General features: G+C 50.7%; 1 protein-coding gene across 1 annotated transcript in view; it reads right to left on the minus strand.

Annotated features, from left to right (window-relative positions):
• Nucleotides 1-19,153, minus strand: part of LOC139010418 (D-glutamate cyclase, mitochondrial-like) — a 64,844-nt gene extending 45,691 nt beyond the window's left edge. Inside the window, exon 1 of the mRNA XM_070414842.1 lies at nt 18,959-19,153. The gene's annotated coding sequence lies outside the window, so the exon portion shown is untranslated. The remainder of the gene's footprint in view (nt 1-18,958) is intronic.
• Nucleotides 19,154-20,450: the final 1,297 nt, after the last annotated feature.

Here is a 20,450-nt window from a genome sequence, read left to right on the forward strand (position 1 = left end):
ACAGGGAAGGCTCTGGACAAGCCTGGCTTTCCACAACTCTTTCTGTCTAAAAGAGGAGAGCCCGATGGGATTCTAAACCACCGATGTATGTTTTCACCTCTAATATCAGCGGTAGAAAACTACGTAACCACTATGGCTGTTTGATGAAGAATTTGAGCTTGTATAAAATCTCTAGCAAACAGAAATGTAAAGACAGTGCCCTGGAAGAGGTAGAGATGCATTTCAGACCGACATGCTTTAATAGCCGCAGGAACCGAGCGCTGTGGGCACACCGGGAGAGGACAGTGGGGGGTCAGGTGAGGTTGGGTTCCATGCCCCCGTGGAGATGCTGAGGCTAAAGCAGCTGCTTTGGCAGGCCAAGCCTGAGCTTGCCGGCTGGACTGGCAGAGCCCGCCTGGGCCCAGCAGACCTCGCTCCTGGGCCAAGCAGCCGGGGCACCGGCTAAGGTCTTGGATGTCTGTGGCTCCCCATGGTCACTGCGGAGGGCTTAACACCTCAGCCAGGCACTCAGCAAAGGTCCAAGACAGAACCATTCCCTGCCCATGTGGGGACATGGCCAGACCCCTCTAACAACTGTCCTCACTGCATATCTGGAGGAAAGAATGATGTTTACCCCAAACCCAATCAAACGAGAGACCCCCCACATGTACCTGTTAGCCTTCACCCCTCATTATATTTTTATTTATTTATTTTAAATATATTGTTATTGATTTCAGAGAGGAAGGGAGAGGGAGAGAGACATAGAAACATCAAGGATGAGAGAAAAGAATTGATCCTCCTGCATGACCCCTACTGGGGATTCAGCCCATAACCCAAGCATGTGCCCTTGACTGGAATCAAACCCAGGACCCTACAGTTCACAGACCGACGCTCTATCCACTGAGCCAAACCAGCTAGGGCTCCACCCCCCATTATTACTGGATAGGATGGTAGGTATAAGCTGGGGGCTGTTTTGCAAATAAATTGTAGCCAGAAACCAAACTCTGAAGACGATTGCCTTCCCTTTGCTTTATTTATTTATTGTTTTAATATAAATCCAAGTGGACCTCAGTCATTCCTGTTACTTTCCTGGCCTGGAGATAAATGAGGGCAGCTAGGACTCCTGCCCTGTGAAATGCATGCTGGGAGTGTGCCAGGCACCTGAATGTCACCACATGCGTGCTGGGAGGGAAAGAGGCTGAGAACCCCTACCTCATGGATCATCCCCTTGAAGGCAGGGGTCAAACAGAGCATGATGTACATTGGCTCCTGCCAAAGAAGTGCCCTTAGTACACCAACCAGAGAACGCCCAGTCATATACGAAACGGTAGCAACCCCCACCATATGTGAGAACCCAGTGTGTGCCAGGCCCTTTACCCTCAATGGTTTACAACCATCGGTTCTTCACACCCTCCCCCCAACAAAGAAGACATTATTAATCCCATTATAGACAAGAAAGGTGGGGTTCAGGGAGATCAAAGTAGTTAACTAAAGTCTCATAACTAGTATGTGGTAGAGCCCAAATCCAAAAGCAAGTATAAAGTCATGCTTGCTTGATCAATATCTACCTATGTCCATCCACTCATCCATCCATCCATCCATCCATCCACCCATCCACCCATCCATCCATCCATCGTGTGGTGTTAATGGGAATGACATCCTCAGTAGGAAAAATGGGGACCAGCCCCCCCACAAGATAATTCTGAGGCCAGAGTCTCTTGAGCCTTTATGTTTCTTTGGGACTGAACCCTGAACTTCCAGGCTTTCCACCAGGGTCTCGAGTGAACTCACTGCTGAGGGTGCTGAGTGGCCCAGTGTCTCATGGTCCAGTGAGGTCTTACTCTAGGAGTGAGATAGGACGGGGAGATCTCATTGGGGAGCCTTGGTTGGACTTCAAGAAGTCACCTGTCTGCTGTGAGTTCTTTCTTTTCTCTTTAGAGAATAACGAACTATCAAATCCACAAATATCATTCCCCAGCATCAAATATACCAGAGAGGGGGCCATAGCAGGATCAGACACATCCCAAGCCCAGTGTCAAAGTATCTGCTCTATGCCTGTCACAGGTGATTGAAACTCCACCATTAGGAAGTCATTCCTCCGCTTTACCCAAGCAATCCGATCCAATCCAATCCAGTCCAGTCCAACCCAATCAAATCCAGTCCAATCCAGTCCAATCCAATCCAATCCAGTCCAATTCTGGAGGAATGCATCTTCCAGATGTGCTCAAACAGTGGGCTGAATGCAAGCCCATGGTGGCAATGTTAGTAATAGAAACCACATAGAAACAACCTAACAAAGGTTGATTAAATGCTAGTTAAATAGAGGTGTAGCTAAACTCTAGTACATCCATACCATACACTCCCAAGCTCCCTCTGACTGCATTCCCACCCTTGCTAAGATAGCATTCACAACATTAACCTTATTCCAGCACAATCCAGCATTCATGCATGCATTCAGCAGGCATCATGGCACAGAGCACAGATTTGGGGGCAGACTGTCTGAATTCTAAACCCGTCCCTACACTTAGGAGGGGGTCATTAACCCCTCAGGGCCTATTTTCTCAACTGTAAACAGGACCTAATAACAGTATGCACTTCCCTGGGTTGCGGTGGGATGAAATTAGCTAACACGTGTGAGGTTCTCGGAACAACTCCCGGCTGGGCCAACGGTTAGCGCCACAGAAGCATTGCCCTTGTGTGTGTTACTCCCGCCCAGGGCGCTGCAGACACCGTGGGGAGAAGACAGCCACAGCCCACGCTCACAGGGGGGTTGCCTCCCTGGAGACAGACCTTAACCACATAATTAGCATCGTGTCTGTCTCCCTGGGAGAGACAGGAAGTAAATCGGTGACTATGATGCCATGTGCAGAGGGAGCCCTCCTGGGCTGAGTCTGAAAGGAGGAGGAATGATCAGACTCACAGACGGTGGGGAGGGCGGGTGCTCTAGGCAGGGACAGCATGAGCAAAGGCAGGGAGCAGTGGGGAGAACTAGCTTCTTATGCAGAGGACCTGTATGCCACAGGGAGGAGGAGGGGTGCAGGGGCTGGGAGGGCGAGCAGAGGCCAGCTCCGGAAGAAACCTGGATGGATCCCCAGAGCAATGGGAAATCACAACGGTTTTCAGCAGCAGAGTGACTTGGTAAGACTCACGGTTTATGAAGATGCTCTGGCTGCAGGTGGGGGATGGACTGCAGGGCAGGCAAAGAGGCGCTGGCAGATGAGAGGGGAGGCCAGGCCAGGATGATGAGCATCTAGAAAGTCTCGCTCCCAGAAAAGACCCTTGCAGGAGAGAGGCTGCCTTAACCCTTCGTGTGCCCTGCTGGGCCAGCCAGCCCTCAGCATGCTTAGGGGAGCCCAGGTGGCTCTTGTGAAGGAGGGACAAGGGATCTCTCTCTCTCTCTCTCTCTCTCTCTCTCTCACACATACACACACACACACACACACACACACACACACACACACACACGGAGAAAGTTTTCAGTTTCCCTTCAGTTCCACCAGGGCAGAACTTTTGACCTGTTCCATTTCTTGATATAACTCTGGTGCCTGCAACAGTGCCTGGCACAGGGAAGGCACCCAATAAATGTCCACGGTCAGGGGGATGGACAAAGCAAGTGACACCCACAAAAGCAACCGAGATGAGGCAACCAGGGAGGTAGGAGGGAAACCAGGTGGCTCAGAAGCCAAGGGAAGCAAGTGTTTCAAGGAGGAATTCATGTCATGAAGGTCATGGAGAATGAAGTTTAAATGTCCATCGGACTTTATAACCCCGTCAGCAAGCATCTTGTATGGATGCAGGATGTGACCTTGACGGGTACAAAGAATAACAGAAGACACAGTCCATCTCCTTGAAGCTCACAGTCAAGCCAAGAAGATCACATTATTCACAAGCATAAGCACTTCCCGATGTTAGGAAAGTCCATTTCTGGTCTGTAGATGTCACTTCCCCAGCGTCCTGCGCGTGACCATGGAAGAACAGAACAAGGAGGTGTGCAGACCTTGTCTCCACTCATTAATTTTTGTGGTGGAAGTTGTTCAACTGCCAAGACAGTTGCTGGTGGCAGCCTAGACACAATTGCAAATTTGCAAAATAGATGTTGCCGTAAGGAAAAGGTATCCTAACTGTATAAATATTTCAAAAAATTTTTTTCATTATAACAGAGACAAAAGATTGGGCCAATGCTGGACATATTACGTATTGTTTTATATTGTTGATTTAATAGGTCGGATACAAGTGCTTCCATTACTCAAGGATTGTGAGCTAAACAAGTATTTTTAACCAAAGTCGATGGTGGTCAAAGCCGACTAAACAAGTTCAGTCCTAGAGTCAGGAGGTGGAGGAGAGCAAGGCAGGAATCCATGGCGAGGTATGGACACGTTGGTGACCCAAAGCAGGGGGTCAGAGCCCAAGTGGTGAGGAGGGCATCCATCCCCAGGGAGGGTGGTCTGGCCTGTGGTGTCACAGCCTGATCAGGGTAAGGAGGGGTTCTTCAGAGGGTCGGGAATGGCACCTGGCATGTGATATCGAAGGGTAAGGAGTGTGTGTGTGTGTGTGTGTGTGTGTGCGCGCGTGCGTTCTGGGAAACAGTATCCTTTAGCTCTGCCTGGGAGCAGCAGCATTTCATGAGTAATGAGCACATCTAGCGCCATATCTTGGCTTCTAGATATCATTTTCCATTAAAATGAACCAAGACTCCTTGGAGAAATGGTTGATTCCACAGCTTGGGCAAGGAAGTCAGAAAAAAAGCGAGCCTGGAACATCTTGTCGGGTCAGAAGGTGGCAACATGCTCCAAGAAGGAGGAGGCCACATGGAGAGGATCCAGACGGAAGGGGCTCTCACTGGTCAAACTGGGGACGTATGAGCTTCAAAATAAATAATGATGGGAATGGAGTATAATTCACTAATTAATATAGGAATCTATACATCCATATGGATATAAAAAAATAAAGTTAATGAGTGGGATATTTGCATAGCTTCAAAGTACCTCCCCGTAAAATGCCTTTTAATTACAGAGAGGAAAAGACTAACTTTATCTTAGAGAAACCTGGTTGATGCCACCTTAATCATGTGCCCGAAGTGACCATCATTAGGATAGGAATAAATTAAAATGATGAGATCCTTGGTAGGGGGAAAGAAGGAGGCCAGGTCACTGCTATTCAAAGCGACATGCCTGCCATAGATGCATAACCTGCATCCGATCATGAGGAAACATTAGACAAACCTTAACCAAGGGACAGTCTACAGCACCTTTCATCTTCGAAAGTGTCAAGGTCACATTAAGTCAAGGAAAGATGGAGGAGCTGTTCTTCCAGACCGAAGGAGAGTAAACAAACACAATGAAATGCAAGAGTGATTCTGAACTGGATCCTTGGGAGAAAAAGGACACGACTGTGATCACTGGTGAAACTTGAAGGGAGTCTGAGGATTCGATGGTAGCAATGAAGCTGTGTTAGCTTCCTGGATTTGACAGCTGTGCTGTGGGCAGGAGGGAAAAATGCAGGAAAGTATGGGAGGAGGATGGGGACACCAGCAAAATGTACTCTCAGAGAGTTCAAGAAAAAAAATGTTGCAACTTTTCTGTCGCTTTGTGATTGCTTCAAAATATAAAAATGATAAGAAATAAGTTATGGAAAAATTAAACAGAAAAAAAATGAAATGGTGTACATACATATCATGGAATATTATTTAGCCTTTAAAAGGAAGGCAATCCTGACACATGCTACCGCATGGATGAACCTTGGAGACATCATGCTAAGTGAAATAAGCCAGTCACAAAAGGACAAACACTGTATGATTCCACTTATAGGAAACTAGAGGCCCGGTGCATGAAATTAGTGCACAAAACTAGAGGCCCAGTGCACGAAATTAGTGCAGGTCCTTCAGCCGAGCCTGTACCCTCTCCAATCTGGGATCCCTCTCGCAACCTGGGACCATTGGCTCCTAACCACTCTGCCTGCCTGCCTGATTCCCCTAACTGCTCCCCTGCTGGCTTGATTGCCCCTAACCGCTCTCCTCTGCCTGCCTGATCACCCCTAACCACCTCTGCCTCAGCCCCCGCCACTGTGGCTTTGTCTGGAAGGATGTCCGGAAGACGTCCGGTCTATCTGGTTTATCTGGTCTAATTAGCATATTACCTTTTTATTAGTATAGATGCCTGGAATAGTCAAATTCACAGAGACAGGAAATGGAACAGTGGTTGCCCAGGGCTGGGGACAGGAGAGCGTGGGGAATTGGTGTGTCATGGGGACGGATTTTAAGTTCGGGATGATGAAAAAATTCTGGAGACGGATAGTGAGGATGGTCTCATGACGATGTGCGTGTACTCACTGCCACTGACCTGTGTGCTGAAAACTGGGTGAGATGGTGAATTTTATGTTATATATAGTTTACCATCATAAAAAAAATAAAATCTAGATTAAAATATCAAACTGTGTTAAGGTACATTCACATTAACTGTTTAGTTTCAAAATGTTGGTGTGAAAGTGACACCAGGGTTGGCGTGTATCTTGAATTAAATATAAAATGTTCTCTGACTCCTGTCTTAACTCCATGGCAAAGCAGGGTTTTGTGTGTGTGCTTCACATGGCCAAGCAGTCACTTGATCGCTCTGTGAAACTTGGGGAGAACTCTTTCTGCCAAACGTGACTGTGAATGTCCATTCTTAGAGAGTCGTGGACTATTTGAGAGCCTCGTTCTTCAAAGCAAACCTGCTTTTGGTTGCTTAGTCCAATACAGCAATCCAAGCCAGTGGCTGGCAAAGCTCCAAGGTATGCAGTCAGGGGCCGCAGAGGCCAGCCCATCTGTTTCATCGTTGGCTGGGCCTGCAGGTTTGCTTTTTTATTTCAGAGGCTCTGCAATGCCCTGCCAGACCAAACCCCTGTCACTGTGAGACGTAACACATGGACCCAGATATCGGGGAAGGGAATGATGCTCCTAACAGTTAACGCCAAGCCACGCGGTTCCCTGGGGAGGAACCAGGCAGTTGCTTACATGTCTAGCTACCCTTCCACTGCAAGCTCCACCAACACATGACCCACAAGCCTACTTCAAGGTCACTGTGAGCATCGCTCCCTGGTGGGAGGAGCTGGGGGCTCCATGGACTTCCCTTCCGGGAAAGGGCTTGCCTAGCGGTGGTGACCTCACACACGGCCTGCAGGCACAGAAGGTACGTGAACCAGACGGCAAAGCGTCTCTTCGTACCAAATGCCAGGCATGCCAGACAGACGCTTCTTCAGTGTCTTCCCGTTGGATGATTTTCATAATCTGTAACTTCTTGGGCAGCAGTTTATGAGTTGATGGTGGTAGTAACTATTAAAGTTTCTTAAAAAATTCTTTTGTTAGGGGTATGTGTGTTCTGTTTTTAGCCTGTGCTTTAATGGAGAGTAAAATTAATCTCAATGGTCAGTTCTTAGAATTATTGGTCTCAGAGACAGACTTTAGTTCAAAAGCATACTTGCTTTCCCCGAAAGCAGTGATGGCAAACCTTTTGAGCTCGGCATATCAGCATTTTGAAAAACCTTAACTTAACTCTGGTGCCGTGTCACATATAGAAATTTTTTGATATTTGCAACCATAGTAAAACAAAGACTTATATTTTTGATATTTGTTTTATGTATTTAAATGCCATTTAACAAAGAAAAATCAACCAAAAAAATGAGTTCGCGCGTCACCTCTGACACGCGTGTCATAGGTTCGCCATCACTGCCCTAAAGCAAGCACTTCAAACTCGCGGCCGGTGGGCCATAGCCTTGCCCTAAAGGAAGTATGCCATCTGACAGCATAAATGTATAGAAATGAATATATCTAATAGAGCCCCATTACGGACAGAAGTAGATATTAGGGGGCAGAGTTACTAATACATGGTCCTTAAACTTAATCCTCCCACGCTAGGCCTAAGGTTTAAAGGGTGTATGTATATGGGGGTTGCATTTCAGAAGATGTAATTGGCCTACATCCAAATAAAAACGAACTAAGCACGACCAGCTTCATTTATATACTTCTACCAACAGTTATGCAGAGACGGTTATGGAAATACTATGGGATGGCTCGAGCAGTTGTTTTAAGGGTCTCTCGGTCCATGAAAACTGCATTCGGAAATAGCTGAGCTGGGCCTGAGTCTACTGCCCGAGGTCTCACAGACCGAAACCCGCCATTTCGGGTGTAATGATGCCCTTCCCTGCTCTGCTTCCTGGCTGAGCTCCTCCGAGGTTTCGTTTTATGAGTATTCCTGAAAACGTTCTGGCTCGGTCCCTGCCCCACGGCTCTGTATTACCCACTCACTGCATAAAGCCAGCGGCAGCTCCACATCCAGGCAGGATGGGGGTCTCGAGCTCCCAACGCGTGTGATCGCTGTGCTGGGCAGAGGCCACGCGCCTTCAGGACTTCCCTGGGAGGCTGGGGGTGCCCTTGGAGGGACGCTGTGCCCTCGGGGGCCTCAGACAATCGCTGAGAAGGTCAGAAGCCTCGAGAGGCCATCCTCTAGTGGCCCTCTACCCTGGTCTGGGGGTCGGGCCCTTTGGGGTCCTGCCCTTGGCAGCAGCCAGAACACAGCAGAACCCCATTCTCCCCAACACGTGTGCATTTCCATGGGAACGGCTCGGCCTATTTCTATGGCACCTATCACCATGGCACCTACTTGCTTTGAGAGCACAGGCTAAAAACAGAACACAGAGAAAGGGGCACGCCACTTCCTCGCCTTCCCCTCTGCCATCGCCGTTGTACCTCCGGCGGCTCAGTGGACCGGATCCACTCCCAGCTTCTGTGATTGTGTTGTAAGTGCCCTCAACACTGAAAAGGCTTTCTGCTGGCATCGGCATCATCGAGCGGTGATGTGGCCCAAGGCTCCAGAAGGGGCTCCTCCCAGGGCTTGGTCAGGGCCCCTTACATGGTGACTGGGGGAGGGGAAAAGTGGGGAGCAGGGCAGAGGGACACCAATGTGCACAGATGACCCAAGAAAGGACCTGTGTTTGTTCTCTCCCGGGAGCATGTGGGACTTCCTCTCCAGGCTGGATCCACAGGCCAAAGAGCCCCCGCCCCCTGAAGGTTTTCCTTAAGTGATAGAGACCACCCTTCCAGTTTCTGGGGTCAGACAGTTTGAATTCGGACTCAGCTACTTGCCAGCCAGGTGAGATCAGCGGTCCCCCTCTCAAAGGTTATGTGTACTCATCTCTAAATGGCGGTGAGGATGCACAGCCCACGGGGACAAGCCACGTGCTGTGGCCTCAGCCTTCATGGTTGCTCCCTGGTTTCCTCATCCATTCACGGGGAGAATAATCGCGCCTGCCTCGAAGGAGCTTTTTGGGGTGCGTGGAAACCATGTATGCAGCGCGCTGAGCTGCCGCTCCAGCCGCTGGAGAGGAGGGTGTGAGGAGGAGGCCAGCGGTGATGCCGGGCAGCCCTGTTTCTCCCGGGCCCTCCGTCCCGCCCTCCATCCCATGGGGCAGGTCCATGAGCAGCCCCCTGCCCTCAGATTTCTACACTCACCAAGCCCCTGGCTACCACACATGCAACGGAGGACAAGCTCCTGCTCCGAAGCAGCTGTCACCACGCCTAGCGCCATCGGCCAGGGGACTCGCTGTGACACCCTGGACAGTGGAATTCTCACAAACTGAAGACGATTGCAACACGGTTGCCGGCCTGCGGATTTGAGAGCCACGCAGGCCTGCGTGCTCCAGGCTCCCTTCTCTCACCTGTGAGCTGAGTGACTCTGGACGAGTCCCCTAACTCCCCCTTCCTTCTCCACCTGGGAACCGGGGCGGTGCCACCCGTCTCAGAGGGAGCTGGGGAGCATTCAGGAGAACGGCAGAGATAAGCTCCCATCCAGCACATGGCGGGCACCCAGGAACCGTGGACTCCCTTCTCTCTTCACCACCCTGATGCTTTAAGGCAGAGTAAATATTTAATGGCCCCAGCATCAGCCTTCATAATAGAAGGAAACATAACAGAAGGAAACTGGCCCCTTTCCGGCATTTGCTGGCGGTGCTGGTAGACGCACCAGCCAAACTCCCAGACGCACTGCAGGCCCAGGGCTGGCACGGCCAACCCCCCCGCCCCCCCCCGTGCCCCCACTGCCCTCCCACAAGCCACTTCTCACAGCGCCCTCTCAGGGATGCTCTGCCCGGCCCAACGAGCGGTCGGCTCACTCTCAGACACAGCCTGCTCATTCCTTTCTAGTGTAGAGAAGCCATGTCCCTGTGGTGAGCACAGTGGCAGTCTCCCTGCCAAATCACACCCCCCAAGAGCGCCCCCTTTCCATGTGGGAATCCAGTGCTTCCACAGATCTGAGTGTGGAACCTGCAACCTAAGCTGAGCCGATCCCAGAATTCTACCCCCGTGTGCAGGATTGCTCCATGCGGCCTGGGACGGTTCGGTCAGAAGGAGGCTCAGGACTCATCCTGAGAAGCGGGGTGGGGGGCAGAGGCCTTCAGGGCTGCAGCTGCAAGGGCTGGACGGCTCAGGCCATTCCACCATCATGAGCAGAGCAAACTAGCGCCCGAAGAGCTCCAACCCACAGCACGGCGGCCATGACGGTGCCCCCTAGAACCACGGCACCTCACGCGTCCTCCTCGGGACGTCCTTAGGTCCGAGTCAGGGAACGCCGTTTATGTTGACAGCAACTGGAGCTGGAGTGTCTGTGACATTAGGATAAAGGAGAACCCCCTGGAACGCTCCTTCCTCTTTAATCTCGGGCCCTCGCCACAGGCAGAGCATCATTTCCAAGTCCGGTCTCCAAGCAAGCCCACCTCGTTCAGTGCCCACGGTCACAGAGTCAGCTAGCAACCGAGGGTGGACGCAAAGTTTTCTAACCAATTCGAAGTACAGTACTTTCCACTACACACGTTTGATGCATCGACAAGACCAGCAACCCCATGAACTTCACCGGAACTCAGCGTCTGATTCTCAACCACCGGCAGCCAGGAGGAGGCAGCAGGAAACAGCAGAGTCTCACCCAGCAGCTCTTCAAATCACAATGCCCAGGTGTGTGTGTGGGGGGGCGGGGGAGGGGGTCGTTTGCACTAAATGTGGTGGGTGCAGCAGTGGCAGCTCGGGTCGCCAGTGGGTGTGGCTGTCTATCTGACTCTCGGTCTGACTCCTAGCTTATTAACTTTAGGAAACCACACACGCATCACCCTCTGCCACTGTGTACGACGAAGGGTGGACACGTACGCACGCCTAACAAGAAAGCCCTTTGAGATCCGTAGTGCCTCCATTTTTCCGACGAGGACACTGAGGCCCCCAAAAGATGCAAAGTCATTTTCGCCAAAGCTGAGGCACGTTTCGTAGTTGGCGAGAACAGGACGGGAAATGAGGCTATGAATTACGTTTTCATTTCTTTCTCTACAGAGGCAATGCTTTCAATTCCCCAGTTGGATTATAATTTTCTTGAGTCCAAGTCTATTTTTTCTTTCCTGTTTCGACCATCCATTATAGTCACTTAAGAAGTGTTTGTTCCCAAACTGTCAGCAGAATCTCCTGCAGCCAGGAACGCCCAGCTCGAGGCGGACAATGCCCGGAGGTCTGCTGAGTACTTTTCGAAAGTACCAGGCACTGGGCTGAGTGTTCGACATATATAATCTCGTTTTTTAAAATGGTTCATTGTATTTACGTTATTCTTGGAGCCCCGGGCGAGTGGCCTTCTGCCAAGGCCTGTGAGGGGAATGGTTTGGCCTGGAAGTCGAGGATCTGTTCTGAGGAACAGACACAGAGGCAGTGGCCTGAGAGAGTGGCAAGTGGCACATGACTACGTGGAAGGGGCAAGGACTCTGGGTTTGATTCCAGGCTCTGGGTGGTCTTATTACCTGGGTGGTCTTACTATCTGGGTGGTCTTACTACCTGGGCGGTCTTGCACAAGTTACTTGTGTATTTGTGCCTCTGCTTTCTCATTCATTCAATGAAGACATAACCCCAACAGCTCTCTGGGAGATGAAATCATATCAGTCGCACAACACGGGGCACAGTTTTGGTTTTCTCCACTCTATTTCTTCTCTGCTGGGCACCACCTCGTCGCAGGCCCTCGTGGGCATGAGGGCACCGGCCCCTGCTCCGTGGATTATGGCCAACCCTACCCAGGAGCCAAAGAGAGGTACAAAAGCTTGAGAAAACATGGCCGCCAGGTGGTGGGGGGAGGGGGAGTTTCCACCCGATTCCTTGCCAAGCATAGATTAGCCTCTGGAAAGCAGAGTGAGCCAAGGAATGGCTGTAGCCGGGGCTGCTTTGTTTCATTACAGATTCATTGTGTTTAGATGATAACAAGTCTTTTTCCTTTTGTCTCTGCCTACGGGGCCGTAAACAGTTCCAGACCTGAGAGCCTGAGCACCACGTCTGAGTGACTTACTAAGAGAGGAAGGGGGTTTGCCAGGAGGACGCCGTGTCGGTTAAGATGCAATGCTGTTCCTCTGGGCAGCCGGGCGTTCCTGCGAGGTGAGCGCTCTCACCCCGCCGGGGACACCTGCTCGGGCCCCTCTCGGGACCTGGGAAAGTGACGCCTCCCCAGGTGACTCTGACGGAGCGGCACGTTTCTGGGGCTTAGGAGGGGTCTTCACATTTTACCACCTCTTCTAATCTCCTCTTTCCTTACAGAAGGCTGCAGGCCCAGCATTTTCTTTCATCCAGAATGAGGCTGCTGGTGCTGCACATTACATCCTTCTCCTGGGAGCAGTTTCGCTTCTGCTTATGGGAGGCGGTGTTCTCAAAGTATAGCGCTCCAGAACCCCCATGGCGAGCCCGCACGGCCATGGCATACTCAGCCCCAGGGCGCCTTATGTGCCATGTCGGTTCAGCAAGGTTCATGGACCCTGAGAAGGGGCAGTGAAAGATTTAGAAAAGACAGACAAGAGAAGAAAGCTGGGTCTGGGTGGGACGCTGTCCTCTCTGATGGAGAGCTAGCGACAGTGCCACGGACTACACGCCGTGTCTTTATTTTATAGCCAGATTCCAGGAGGCAAAGTAAGGGCGTGGTCAAGATGTTTACAGCATTCTCGTGGGTTTCGATCCTTCTCAATTACATGCACCTGGACTCTATCAAGCCCACGTCACTCAGACACGTGGGGCCACGTGTTCGGACCATAGGTCCAAGCTTACAACTCTAGCTGTTGGCTATAATTGTGCTGGGAGGGCTCTGCCCTCCAAGCTGGGACTTGCACGTGGCCATGAGAGAACTGTGCCCTCTCATTAGTCCGAGGCTTGAACCTGTCCAAACACTGTAGCTGCTCTCCACACCCAGCAGCGGAACCCTTGTAAAAATGCAGATTCCTGGTGCCACACGATTCCCGCTGAATTAGACTCAGGGAGCCGTTAAGAACATGGGTTTTAGAGTCAGAGCTGGAGCTGGGAGGATGGATGAGCTACCTTTGCCCTGTGGCCGTGGGCCAGGTATTTAACCTCCATGGGTCTCAGTCTCATCACTTGTACAGAGGGAATGGCCAACAATCAAAGGGACATGGAGCTCACGTGGTTGTTACACGGATGAAATGAAATGATACATGTTTAGCCATGCTTGGCACATGGTACGTGTTCAGTACAGGATAGCTCTTCTTTTTATATAATACCGGTCCTCAAACAGTCTGAGGACCTTACAGGAAATAGTAAACGTGGCCATCCCCACCAGGGTTAAGATTCGTGCTACAGTACTTTCTACTGCACAGGTTTTGAGGCATCGACAAGACCAGCAACCCCATGAACTCCACGAGGACTCGACCACCGCCAAGCCAGGGGGGGGCAGCAGGAGAGAGTGGAGTCTCACCCAGCAGCTCTTCAAATCACAATGCCCAGGGGTGGGGGGCACTTGCACTAAATGAGGTGGGTGCAGGAGTGGCAGCACGGGTCACCGGTGGGTATGGCTATCTGACCCTTGGTCCAACTCATAGCTTATTTACGTTAGCAAATCACACACGTATCACTATATTCTAGGAAACAACAAAACTCCACTGAGATGTAGATATTGGGAGAAGAGATGAAGCCAGGGTTGGCAAATTTAGTGTACAGCCTTTGCGCTACGAATGTGCTTTACATTTTAAAAGGGTGCTAAGAGGGAGTGGGTAGAAAAGGAGGTCTCTGTGAAGGATATGGAAGAAGCATGTCCAGCAAAGTAGGTTGGAAACCTAGAGAAGAGAGCCACGGGTGAGAAGCTCAAGGTGTGGCCGTGACAATGGTAGCGACACTAGGCACTAGAAGTGTCTACTGGTTCTGAACATGGCTCTCTTTCCTGGCTTCTGTCTGGGCCTTCGATCGATCGTGGCACAGAGCCAGCAGGGGATGGAGGCTTGAAGGAAGGGGCAGACGAGCAGTGCAAAGAGCCCGTGTCGATAATTCTTTCAAGAAGCTTGGCTGTGATGGGAGAGAGGAAGGGAAACTGAAGAGAGAAGTTAGACGGAACCATGGCACCAAGAACATGTTCAGGTACTGACGAGGAATGCTGGTGGAGGAGAGGCTGAGGGTGTGAGTGAGAGAGAACAATGTGTGGAGGGCGGTTCCAGGGGAGACGGGAGGGCATCTGGCGCGCAAGGGGAAGGTCAGCTGTGGCAGGAGCACACCTCTTCCCTGGCATGGGAGGGTGGAGAAGAGGAGGAGGTACGCTGGGTGGTTGCCAGGGAGGACCTTGAGAGAGTTTCCTGGGGCCTCAAATTTGTTCCATGTTATCCATGGAAAGGATGGATTCACTGTCAATGACAATCAGAGACAATAAAACAGATTCAAAGAAAGGCCGAGGAAAGAGGGACAGTCTGGAGGAGATGCCGATGGCAAGGGAAGGGGGCAGTGAAGTATCCAGGGGCACCTACAAGGGTTTCTAGGCAGCCTTGGGGACCCAGGACTGTAATGGCTCAGATAGACACGGTGGACTGAATAATTCCTCCAGCAGCCAGCACCCCAGGAAGGAGCAGGCTCCAGAAGTGGGGTTCAACTGGGTGGGTCCACAAAGAAGGATAAGTGAACAAGAGTGATTAGAGAGAGATGCAGGATAGAGAGGAAGGTGCCCCCGGAGTTAACAGTAGTCACTGGTTAGGTGTCCAGCAGAGGGGTCAAGGTCACTTCTGTATATAGACTAGATTCCCTCTGCAACAAAGAAAGTGATTGGAGGCAGACGAGGTAATAACAGGAAGAGCAGGATTTTTAGAATCAGACAGATGAGGGTTCAAAATCATCCTTACCATTTCCCAAAATAACATTTGGTCTCTAAAATGTGAAAATTAGCCCAGCCGGTGTGGCTCAGTGGTTGAGCGTCAACCTATGAACCAGGAGGTCATGGTTCAATTCCCGGTCAGGGCACATGCCCAGGGTTGCAGGCTTGATCCCCATTAGAGGGTCAGCAGGAGGCAGCTGATCAAGGATGCTCTCTCGTCATTGATGCTTCTATCTCTCCCCCTCCCTCTCTGGAATCAATAAAAAAATATTTTTTAAGTGTAAAAAATACATGCTTTGAAGAACTTGTAAGAATTCGATGAAATAATTTAATATAAATTACTCCAACTAGACATTACCATTTCCCAAGTGCCTGTCTTATTATTTAGTGCTCTAACTTCTGCTTCTAGTAGGTGCCTGGCACATAGTAGGCCTTCAACAGGTACAAATGTCCTCCTTCATCTGGTGAGGTTGGTAGTGTGGGCCCGCTTCCTGTATTCATTAAATCACCTTCTTTGGTTCTGGAACAAGCTCCCCTGAGACAACTGGTGTTCCCTTCCTTGACCTGTTCAATCTCAATTATTGCCATAATGAAATGGAACATTGATCTATATTTCCTTTCATTGAGCCAGCTGTTACTTAGTGATTTCAGGAAAGTATACATCATGAAGGTTGATCTCTCAGACCACAGAGATTCAAGGATCAAGAAGAAGAAGAAGAAGAAGAAGAAGGAGAAGGAGGAGGAAGAGGAGGAGGAGGAAGAGGAGGAGGAGGAGGAGGAGGAGGAGGAGGAGGAGGAGGAGGAGGAGGAGGAAGGGGAGGGAGAAGAAGAAAAAGAACAACGACGGAGCCCAATACCACTCTTGCTGGGAGGCTTGGGCAGTAAAGGAAGAGGCTGCCCAACCCAGTAAACAGTCTGATTGGTCTGCAGAAGATAATCACATTGTCACCAGAGGTGTTCCTCTGAAACACAGAGCCAGGAGCTGTCCTGTGTTTTGGAAAAGAAGAAATCTGAGAGTGCAGCAGGCATCCAGAAGACAGGCAGTAGAGCACAGGTGGGCTGAGAAACTGGCAGACCGAGAAGGCATGAATAACGTCAAATTCAGGTCCAAAGCACACATCTGTGGTAACATGGCACAAAGACATAAGCTGTTCCCAGTTTCTGCTCTCCCTTTCTTCCTTTTAGAAAGAGAACTCTTAAGTTGTAGCTGGGAGTACTTAGTTGGCCCAGCTAGCCATTAGCATTTCCCAGACTCACTTGCAGCTAAGTATGCCCAGGTTCTGCCAATGGCCTATGAGTGGAAGAACATGGCCAACTTCTAGATAATGTCATTTGAGTGGGGCTGTTTGCCCTCCACCTCCATCCCTGCTCTTCCTCCAGACAGAACAGAAGGTGGACGGGATGTTGAGCCAGCTTTGACTATGCAGAAGAGAACACAGTAGGAATGGAGAACAACACAATGGAAGGAACCTGGGTTCCTGAATGACCCTGTGGAGTAGAGTTGTTTATTTGTCCTGACCATCTACCTCTTCTTAGCTATTAGACGAAAGACTTCTATTCTTTTTGGGGTCTTTTGGTTACAACTTAGCTCATACCCTACCTAATATAGATATTTCCCAAAGTTACAGAGAATAATAGTTTTTGTACAGATCGTGATATTTATTGAACGCTTACTCTGCTAGGCATTGTTCTAAACATTTTTTACATGTATTATCACATTTAATCCACACAACGCTCTCAAATGAGGGCTTTTATCCCTATTTTACAGAAAAGGAGGCGCAGGGAGATTCAAGACTTTTCCTAAAGACTTGTAGCTAATGAGATTGGCCTAACCAGCAGTCAGACAAGTATGCTGGAGATCAAACCCTTAGTCACTATGTTTATCAAAGCATAACTTTTACAATTCTATGCAGTCAAGGGAGCTGTGCCTGAATATTAACTTGTCTTGCCATTTACTGCAGGATCAAGGCAAGGCATTTAGCTTCTCTACTAGTTGGTTCTCCCCAAGAGCGTACGAAGGGGGCCCACCCTATGGACCTCACAGAGCTGCGGGGATGATAAAAATGAACTCATGTGTATTTAAGAAATGCTTTGAAAGCTGTAAGTGTGGCATAAATTAAATAGGGCCTTAAGGAAGGCTGGGGAATCCTTAAACCAAAATAACAAAACGCACTCAGTTTTTTAAAAAAATGCAAATACCATCTAGCAATTTGGCAGGTCGCCTGGGAAGGCTGCTGAAATATGCTAAGGAGAGGGGTACGTTTGGTTTCGTGCATCTGTCATCCTCAACTGAAAATAGGAGAGATTGACTGAAATGAATTGAAAGAGAGCCTACCTGTGTTTGTGGTGTGCATGCGCACACACACACACGCACACGCACACGCACACGCACACACAGGCTCCCAGTAGAAGAGATTCATTATTACGGAGAGCAGGAGTAGCAACAATCCTCAAGACCTGTGGGAAGCAGGCAGGTGCAGAGGTTGGGGAGTGGGTGGGGAATGCAAAATGCCTTCAGTGTGAATGGGGACCTTGGGGAACAGGGGCTCCAGCTTTAGCCACCCTGCTGCCCTGAGAGCCTGGTGTTGCCAGACCTTTCAGAACCACATGTGAAGTGACCCCATTTTCCAGGAATGCTCCAATTTACAAATAAAACATGTCAAGGGCCAGCAGTTGACCTCCCGGGATCTGGCCCTGTAGCCAGAAGTCACATTTGAGTCTTTAAGGTCCTTCATCATGATTATGCACAAGCCACAGTTGAACTTTCTCTCAGCTCACAGCCTCCCCGCCTCGCCCCACCCCTCCGCCCTGCCTCACCCCATGCCACCTTCCTCTTCCTTCCTCCTCACCTTAACTCCACCCCTCCGGCGGGGCCAGCTCCTCTTTGCTTTCTACTCTTGGACCTCTCTTCCCCTTCCTTTTAGCTTGTACCCAGCTATCTGGGAGACACAAATGAGCTTCCCTCCTCTGCCTGCCAATCAATGCCTACATTCTTCTTTCTGCCAACATCATCTCAACCTGCTACCTGCCCCCACCCCCCCCATGCTGACTTTTGCATGTGTCCTCATGAAGTAAGGGGGACTGCAGGTAGCTCTCAATTGTCTGTAATGAAGGTGGGGGTGGGGAGGCACAGATACTGCTAGAGAGGAGACACCCCCAAAGCCAAGTGGTTGTGCCTTTAGTGTTTGGTGGCGTACACGTCAGAAGCACATCACTGTGGTCACTCTGGTTCTGGCCCCCAGTGGAGACGGAGACAAGCAGCACTTTGGCCTGGACAAAGCCTTGAAGAAAATAGTCAAACTCCGCCTCCAGGTGGAGGTGATGACCTGGGTGCTGCCTCACCTCCGCCTCTTCTCTAAGGTCCCTGCGTGTGTCCTTCGGCTGCTCAGGGAACTTTGACCGGCCAATTGCCCCAGTGTCTGCGGCAGCCTAGAGTCCCTTCACCCCCACGGCGACCCCCCGTGGGTCATGTAGCCGCATCACCTCCTCGCAGCAAGCTCCTGCCCCGGAGCTGACAGGTACCTCTGGCGGGTTTCAGTTTCACTTTCTTGGCCTTCACATGACCTGGGGGTTCTCAGGGCAAAGACAGGGACCACAAGGCCCACGCAGGAGGGAGGACAGAGGGGAGAAAGGCTTCCCACACCTGAGCTATTGTCAGTCATCCTGTGCTGAGCGGAGCCCGGACTTTTCAAAGAGAGAAACAGAGACCCGCCCGCACCTCCCTTGGAGGATTTCAGGAAACTTTCTGCCCTGCTCATTGGCTGTGCCCTGCCAGCCCCGGGGCGGGCTCTCTGCAGACCCCGCTCCTCTGGGAGCTGGGAGGGCGGGTCTGTGCTGTGTTCCCTGCCCTCCTGACTTACAGTTTGTTTGGGACGTCTGGCCTAGGACTACACACAGTTCCTCTCTTTGTTTCCACAGCTCTGCAGAATGTGCTTCTCTCAAAAAGGCATAAAGGTCCTCTTTCTTCGGCTGGCCTACGTCCCCGGGTTGTCCGGCAGGGCCTGGTCAGCTCGCCCAGGCCAGCCGCAGGGACTGTCAGAGCCTCAGTCCACAGCCTGAGCTCACGTGGGTTGTGCTTGGGGGTGTGGCCTCCGTGGCAGGCCGCCACCCCAGCTCTTAAAGCCGCAGAGCCTCGAGCGGCTGGGCGGGCCCTGCAAGCCAGTATCCCAGCCTCCCTGCAGGAGTTGGCCTGCTCTCTCTGGAACAGGGACACGTCATGCCAGGGCTTGGCTGGCCTCACCCCGGGGACTTTGAAAGTTCTGATGCCAGGGTTGCAGTCTGGGCACCACGTGTCTCTCTAGGCCTCAGTTTCCTGGTCGTTTAACGCCCAATAGACGATGGCTCTTCTGCTTTTCAGAGGGATGCCTCCTTCGAGGGGAAAGCAGGACCTGCTTTCTGCTGCTCTGGCTCCGGCTTCAAAGCCTCAGGACTCGTCTTTTGCCCAAGGATTAAGCCCAAACACCATCCTAAGTCACTCACCAAAAGGTCCCTGCCCCAGCCTGTGGCTTTCCCTTCCCCGCCTCTTCTGACTCTCAGCACAAGTCACACACCTGAGCCCCTTGCAGGGTCCTCCCTTCAGCTCCAGCCCCTTGCATGCCCCTGCCTGTGTCTGGCTCATTCTTTCTGCCCTCTGCCTCCATCTGGCTAACTTGTTCCCTTCCCATATGACTTGGCAGAGCAGAGGTGCGGCTTCCTTTCCTGGCTCCCAAGAACAGGTGAGGTGCCCGCTGTGTGTCCCACAGCGCGCCCTGCGACTCCTCCTAAAGCCCTTACCCACAGGCATCGCCTATGGAGACTTTCTTCTCTCTGCCGGCTGCAAGCTCAGGGTGGACACGGCCTATTTTCTTACCACCGCCATTTTAATAATATTGGAATGAGTGAGTGAGTGATAAAATAAATGGATTTAGAACAAACAAAATAGAAACAGACTCACAGATACAGAGAGCAGACTGATGGTTGTCAGAGGGAAGTGTGTATGTGTGTGTTGGGGGGGTGGGGGTTGGAGGGCCTGGCTGAGAAGGGTGAAGAGATTCAGAAGTACAAATTGGTCATTACAGAATAGTCACACGGACGTAAAAGTATAGCATAGGGAAAATAGTCGATAATATTGTGATATCTATGGATGGTGCCAGATGGGTGCTTGAAATATCACAGGGAATACTTTGTAAAGTATAAAGTCTAACCATGATGCGGTATACCTGAAATTAATACAAAATAGCATTGAATGTCGCCTGTCATTCAAAAATAAAAATTAAAGAAATGAGTGGGTTTAATAGAATGAGTGAGTGAACGTTCTCTTTTACTATAGAATCAGAAACCTTATGTGGTGCAATCCTACCCACCCAGGGTGCT

This window comes from Myotis yumanensis, unplaced genomic scaffold (assembly GCF_028538775.1).
Source record: "Myotis yumanensis isolate MYYU_CA2020_CCGP unplaced genomic scaffold, mMyoYum1.0.hap1 SCAF_1, whole genome shotgun sequence".
Taxonomy (NCBI): Eukaryota; Metazoa; Chordata; class Mammalia; order Chiroptera; family Vespertilionidae; genus Myotis; species Myotis yumanensis.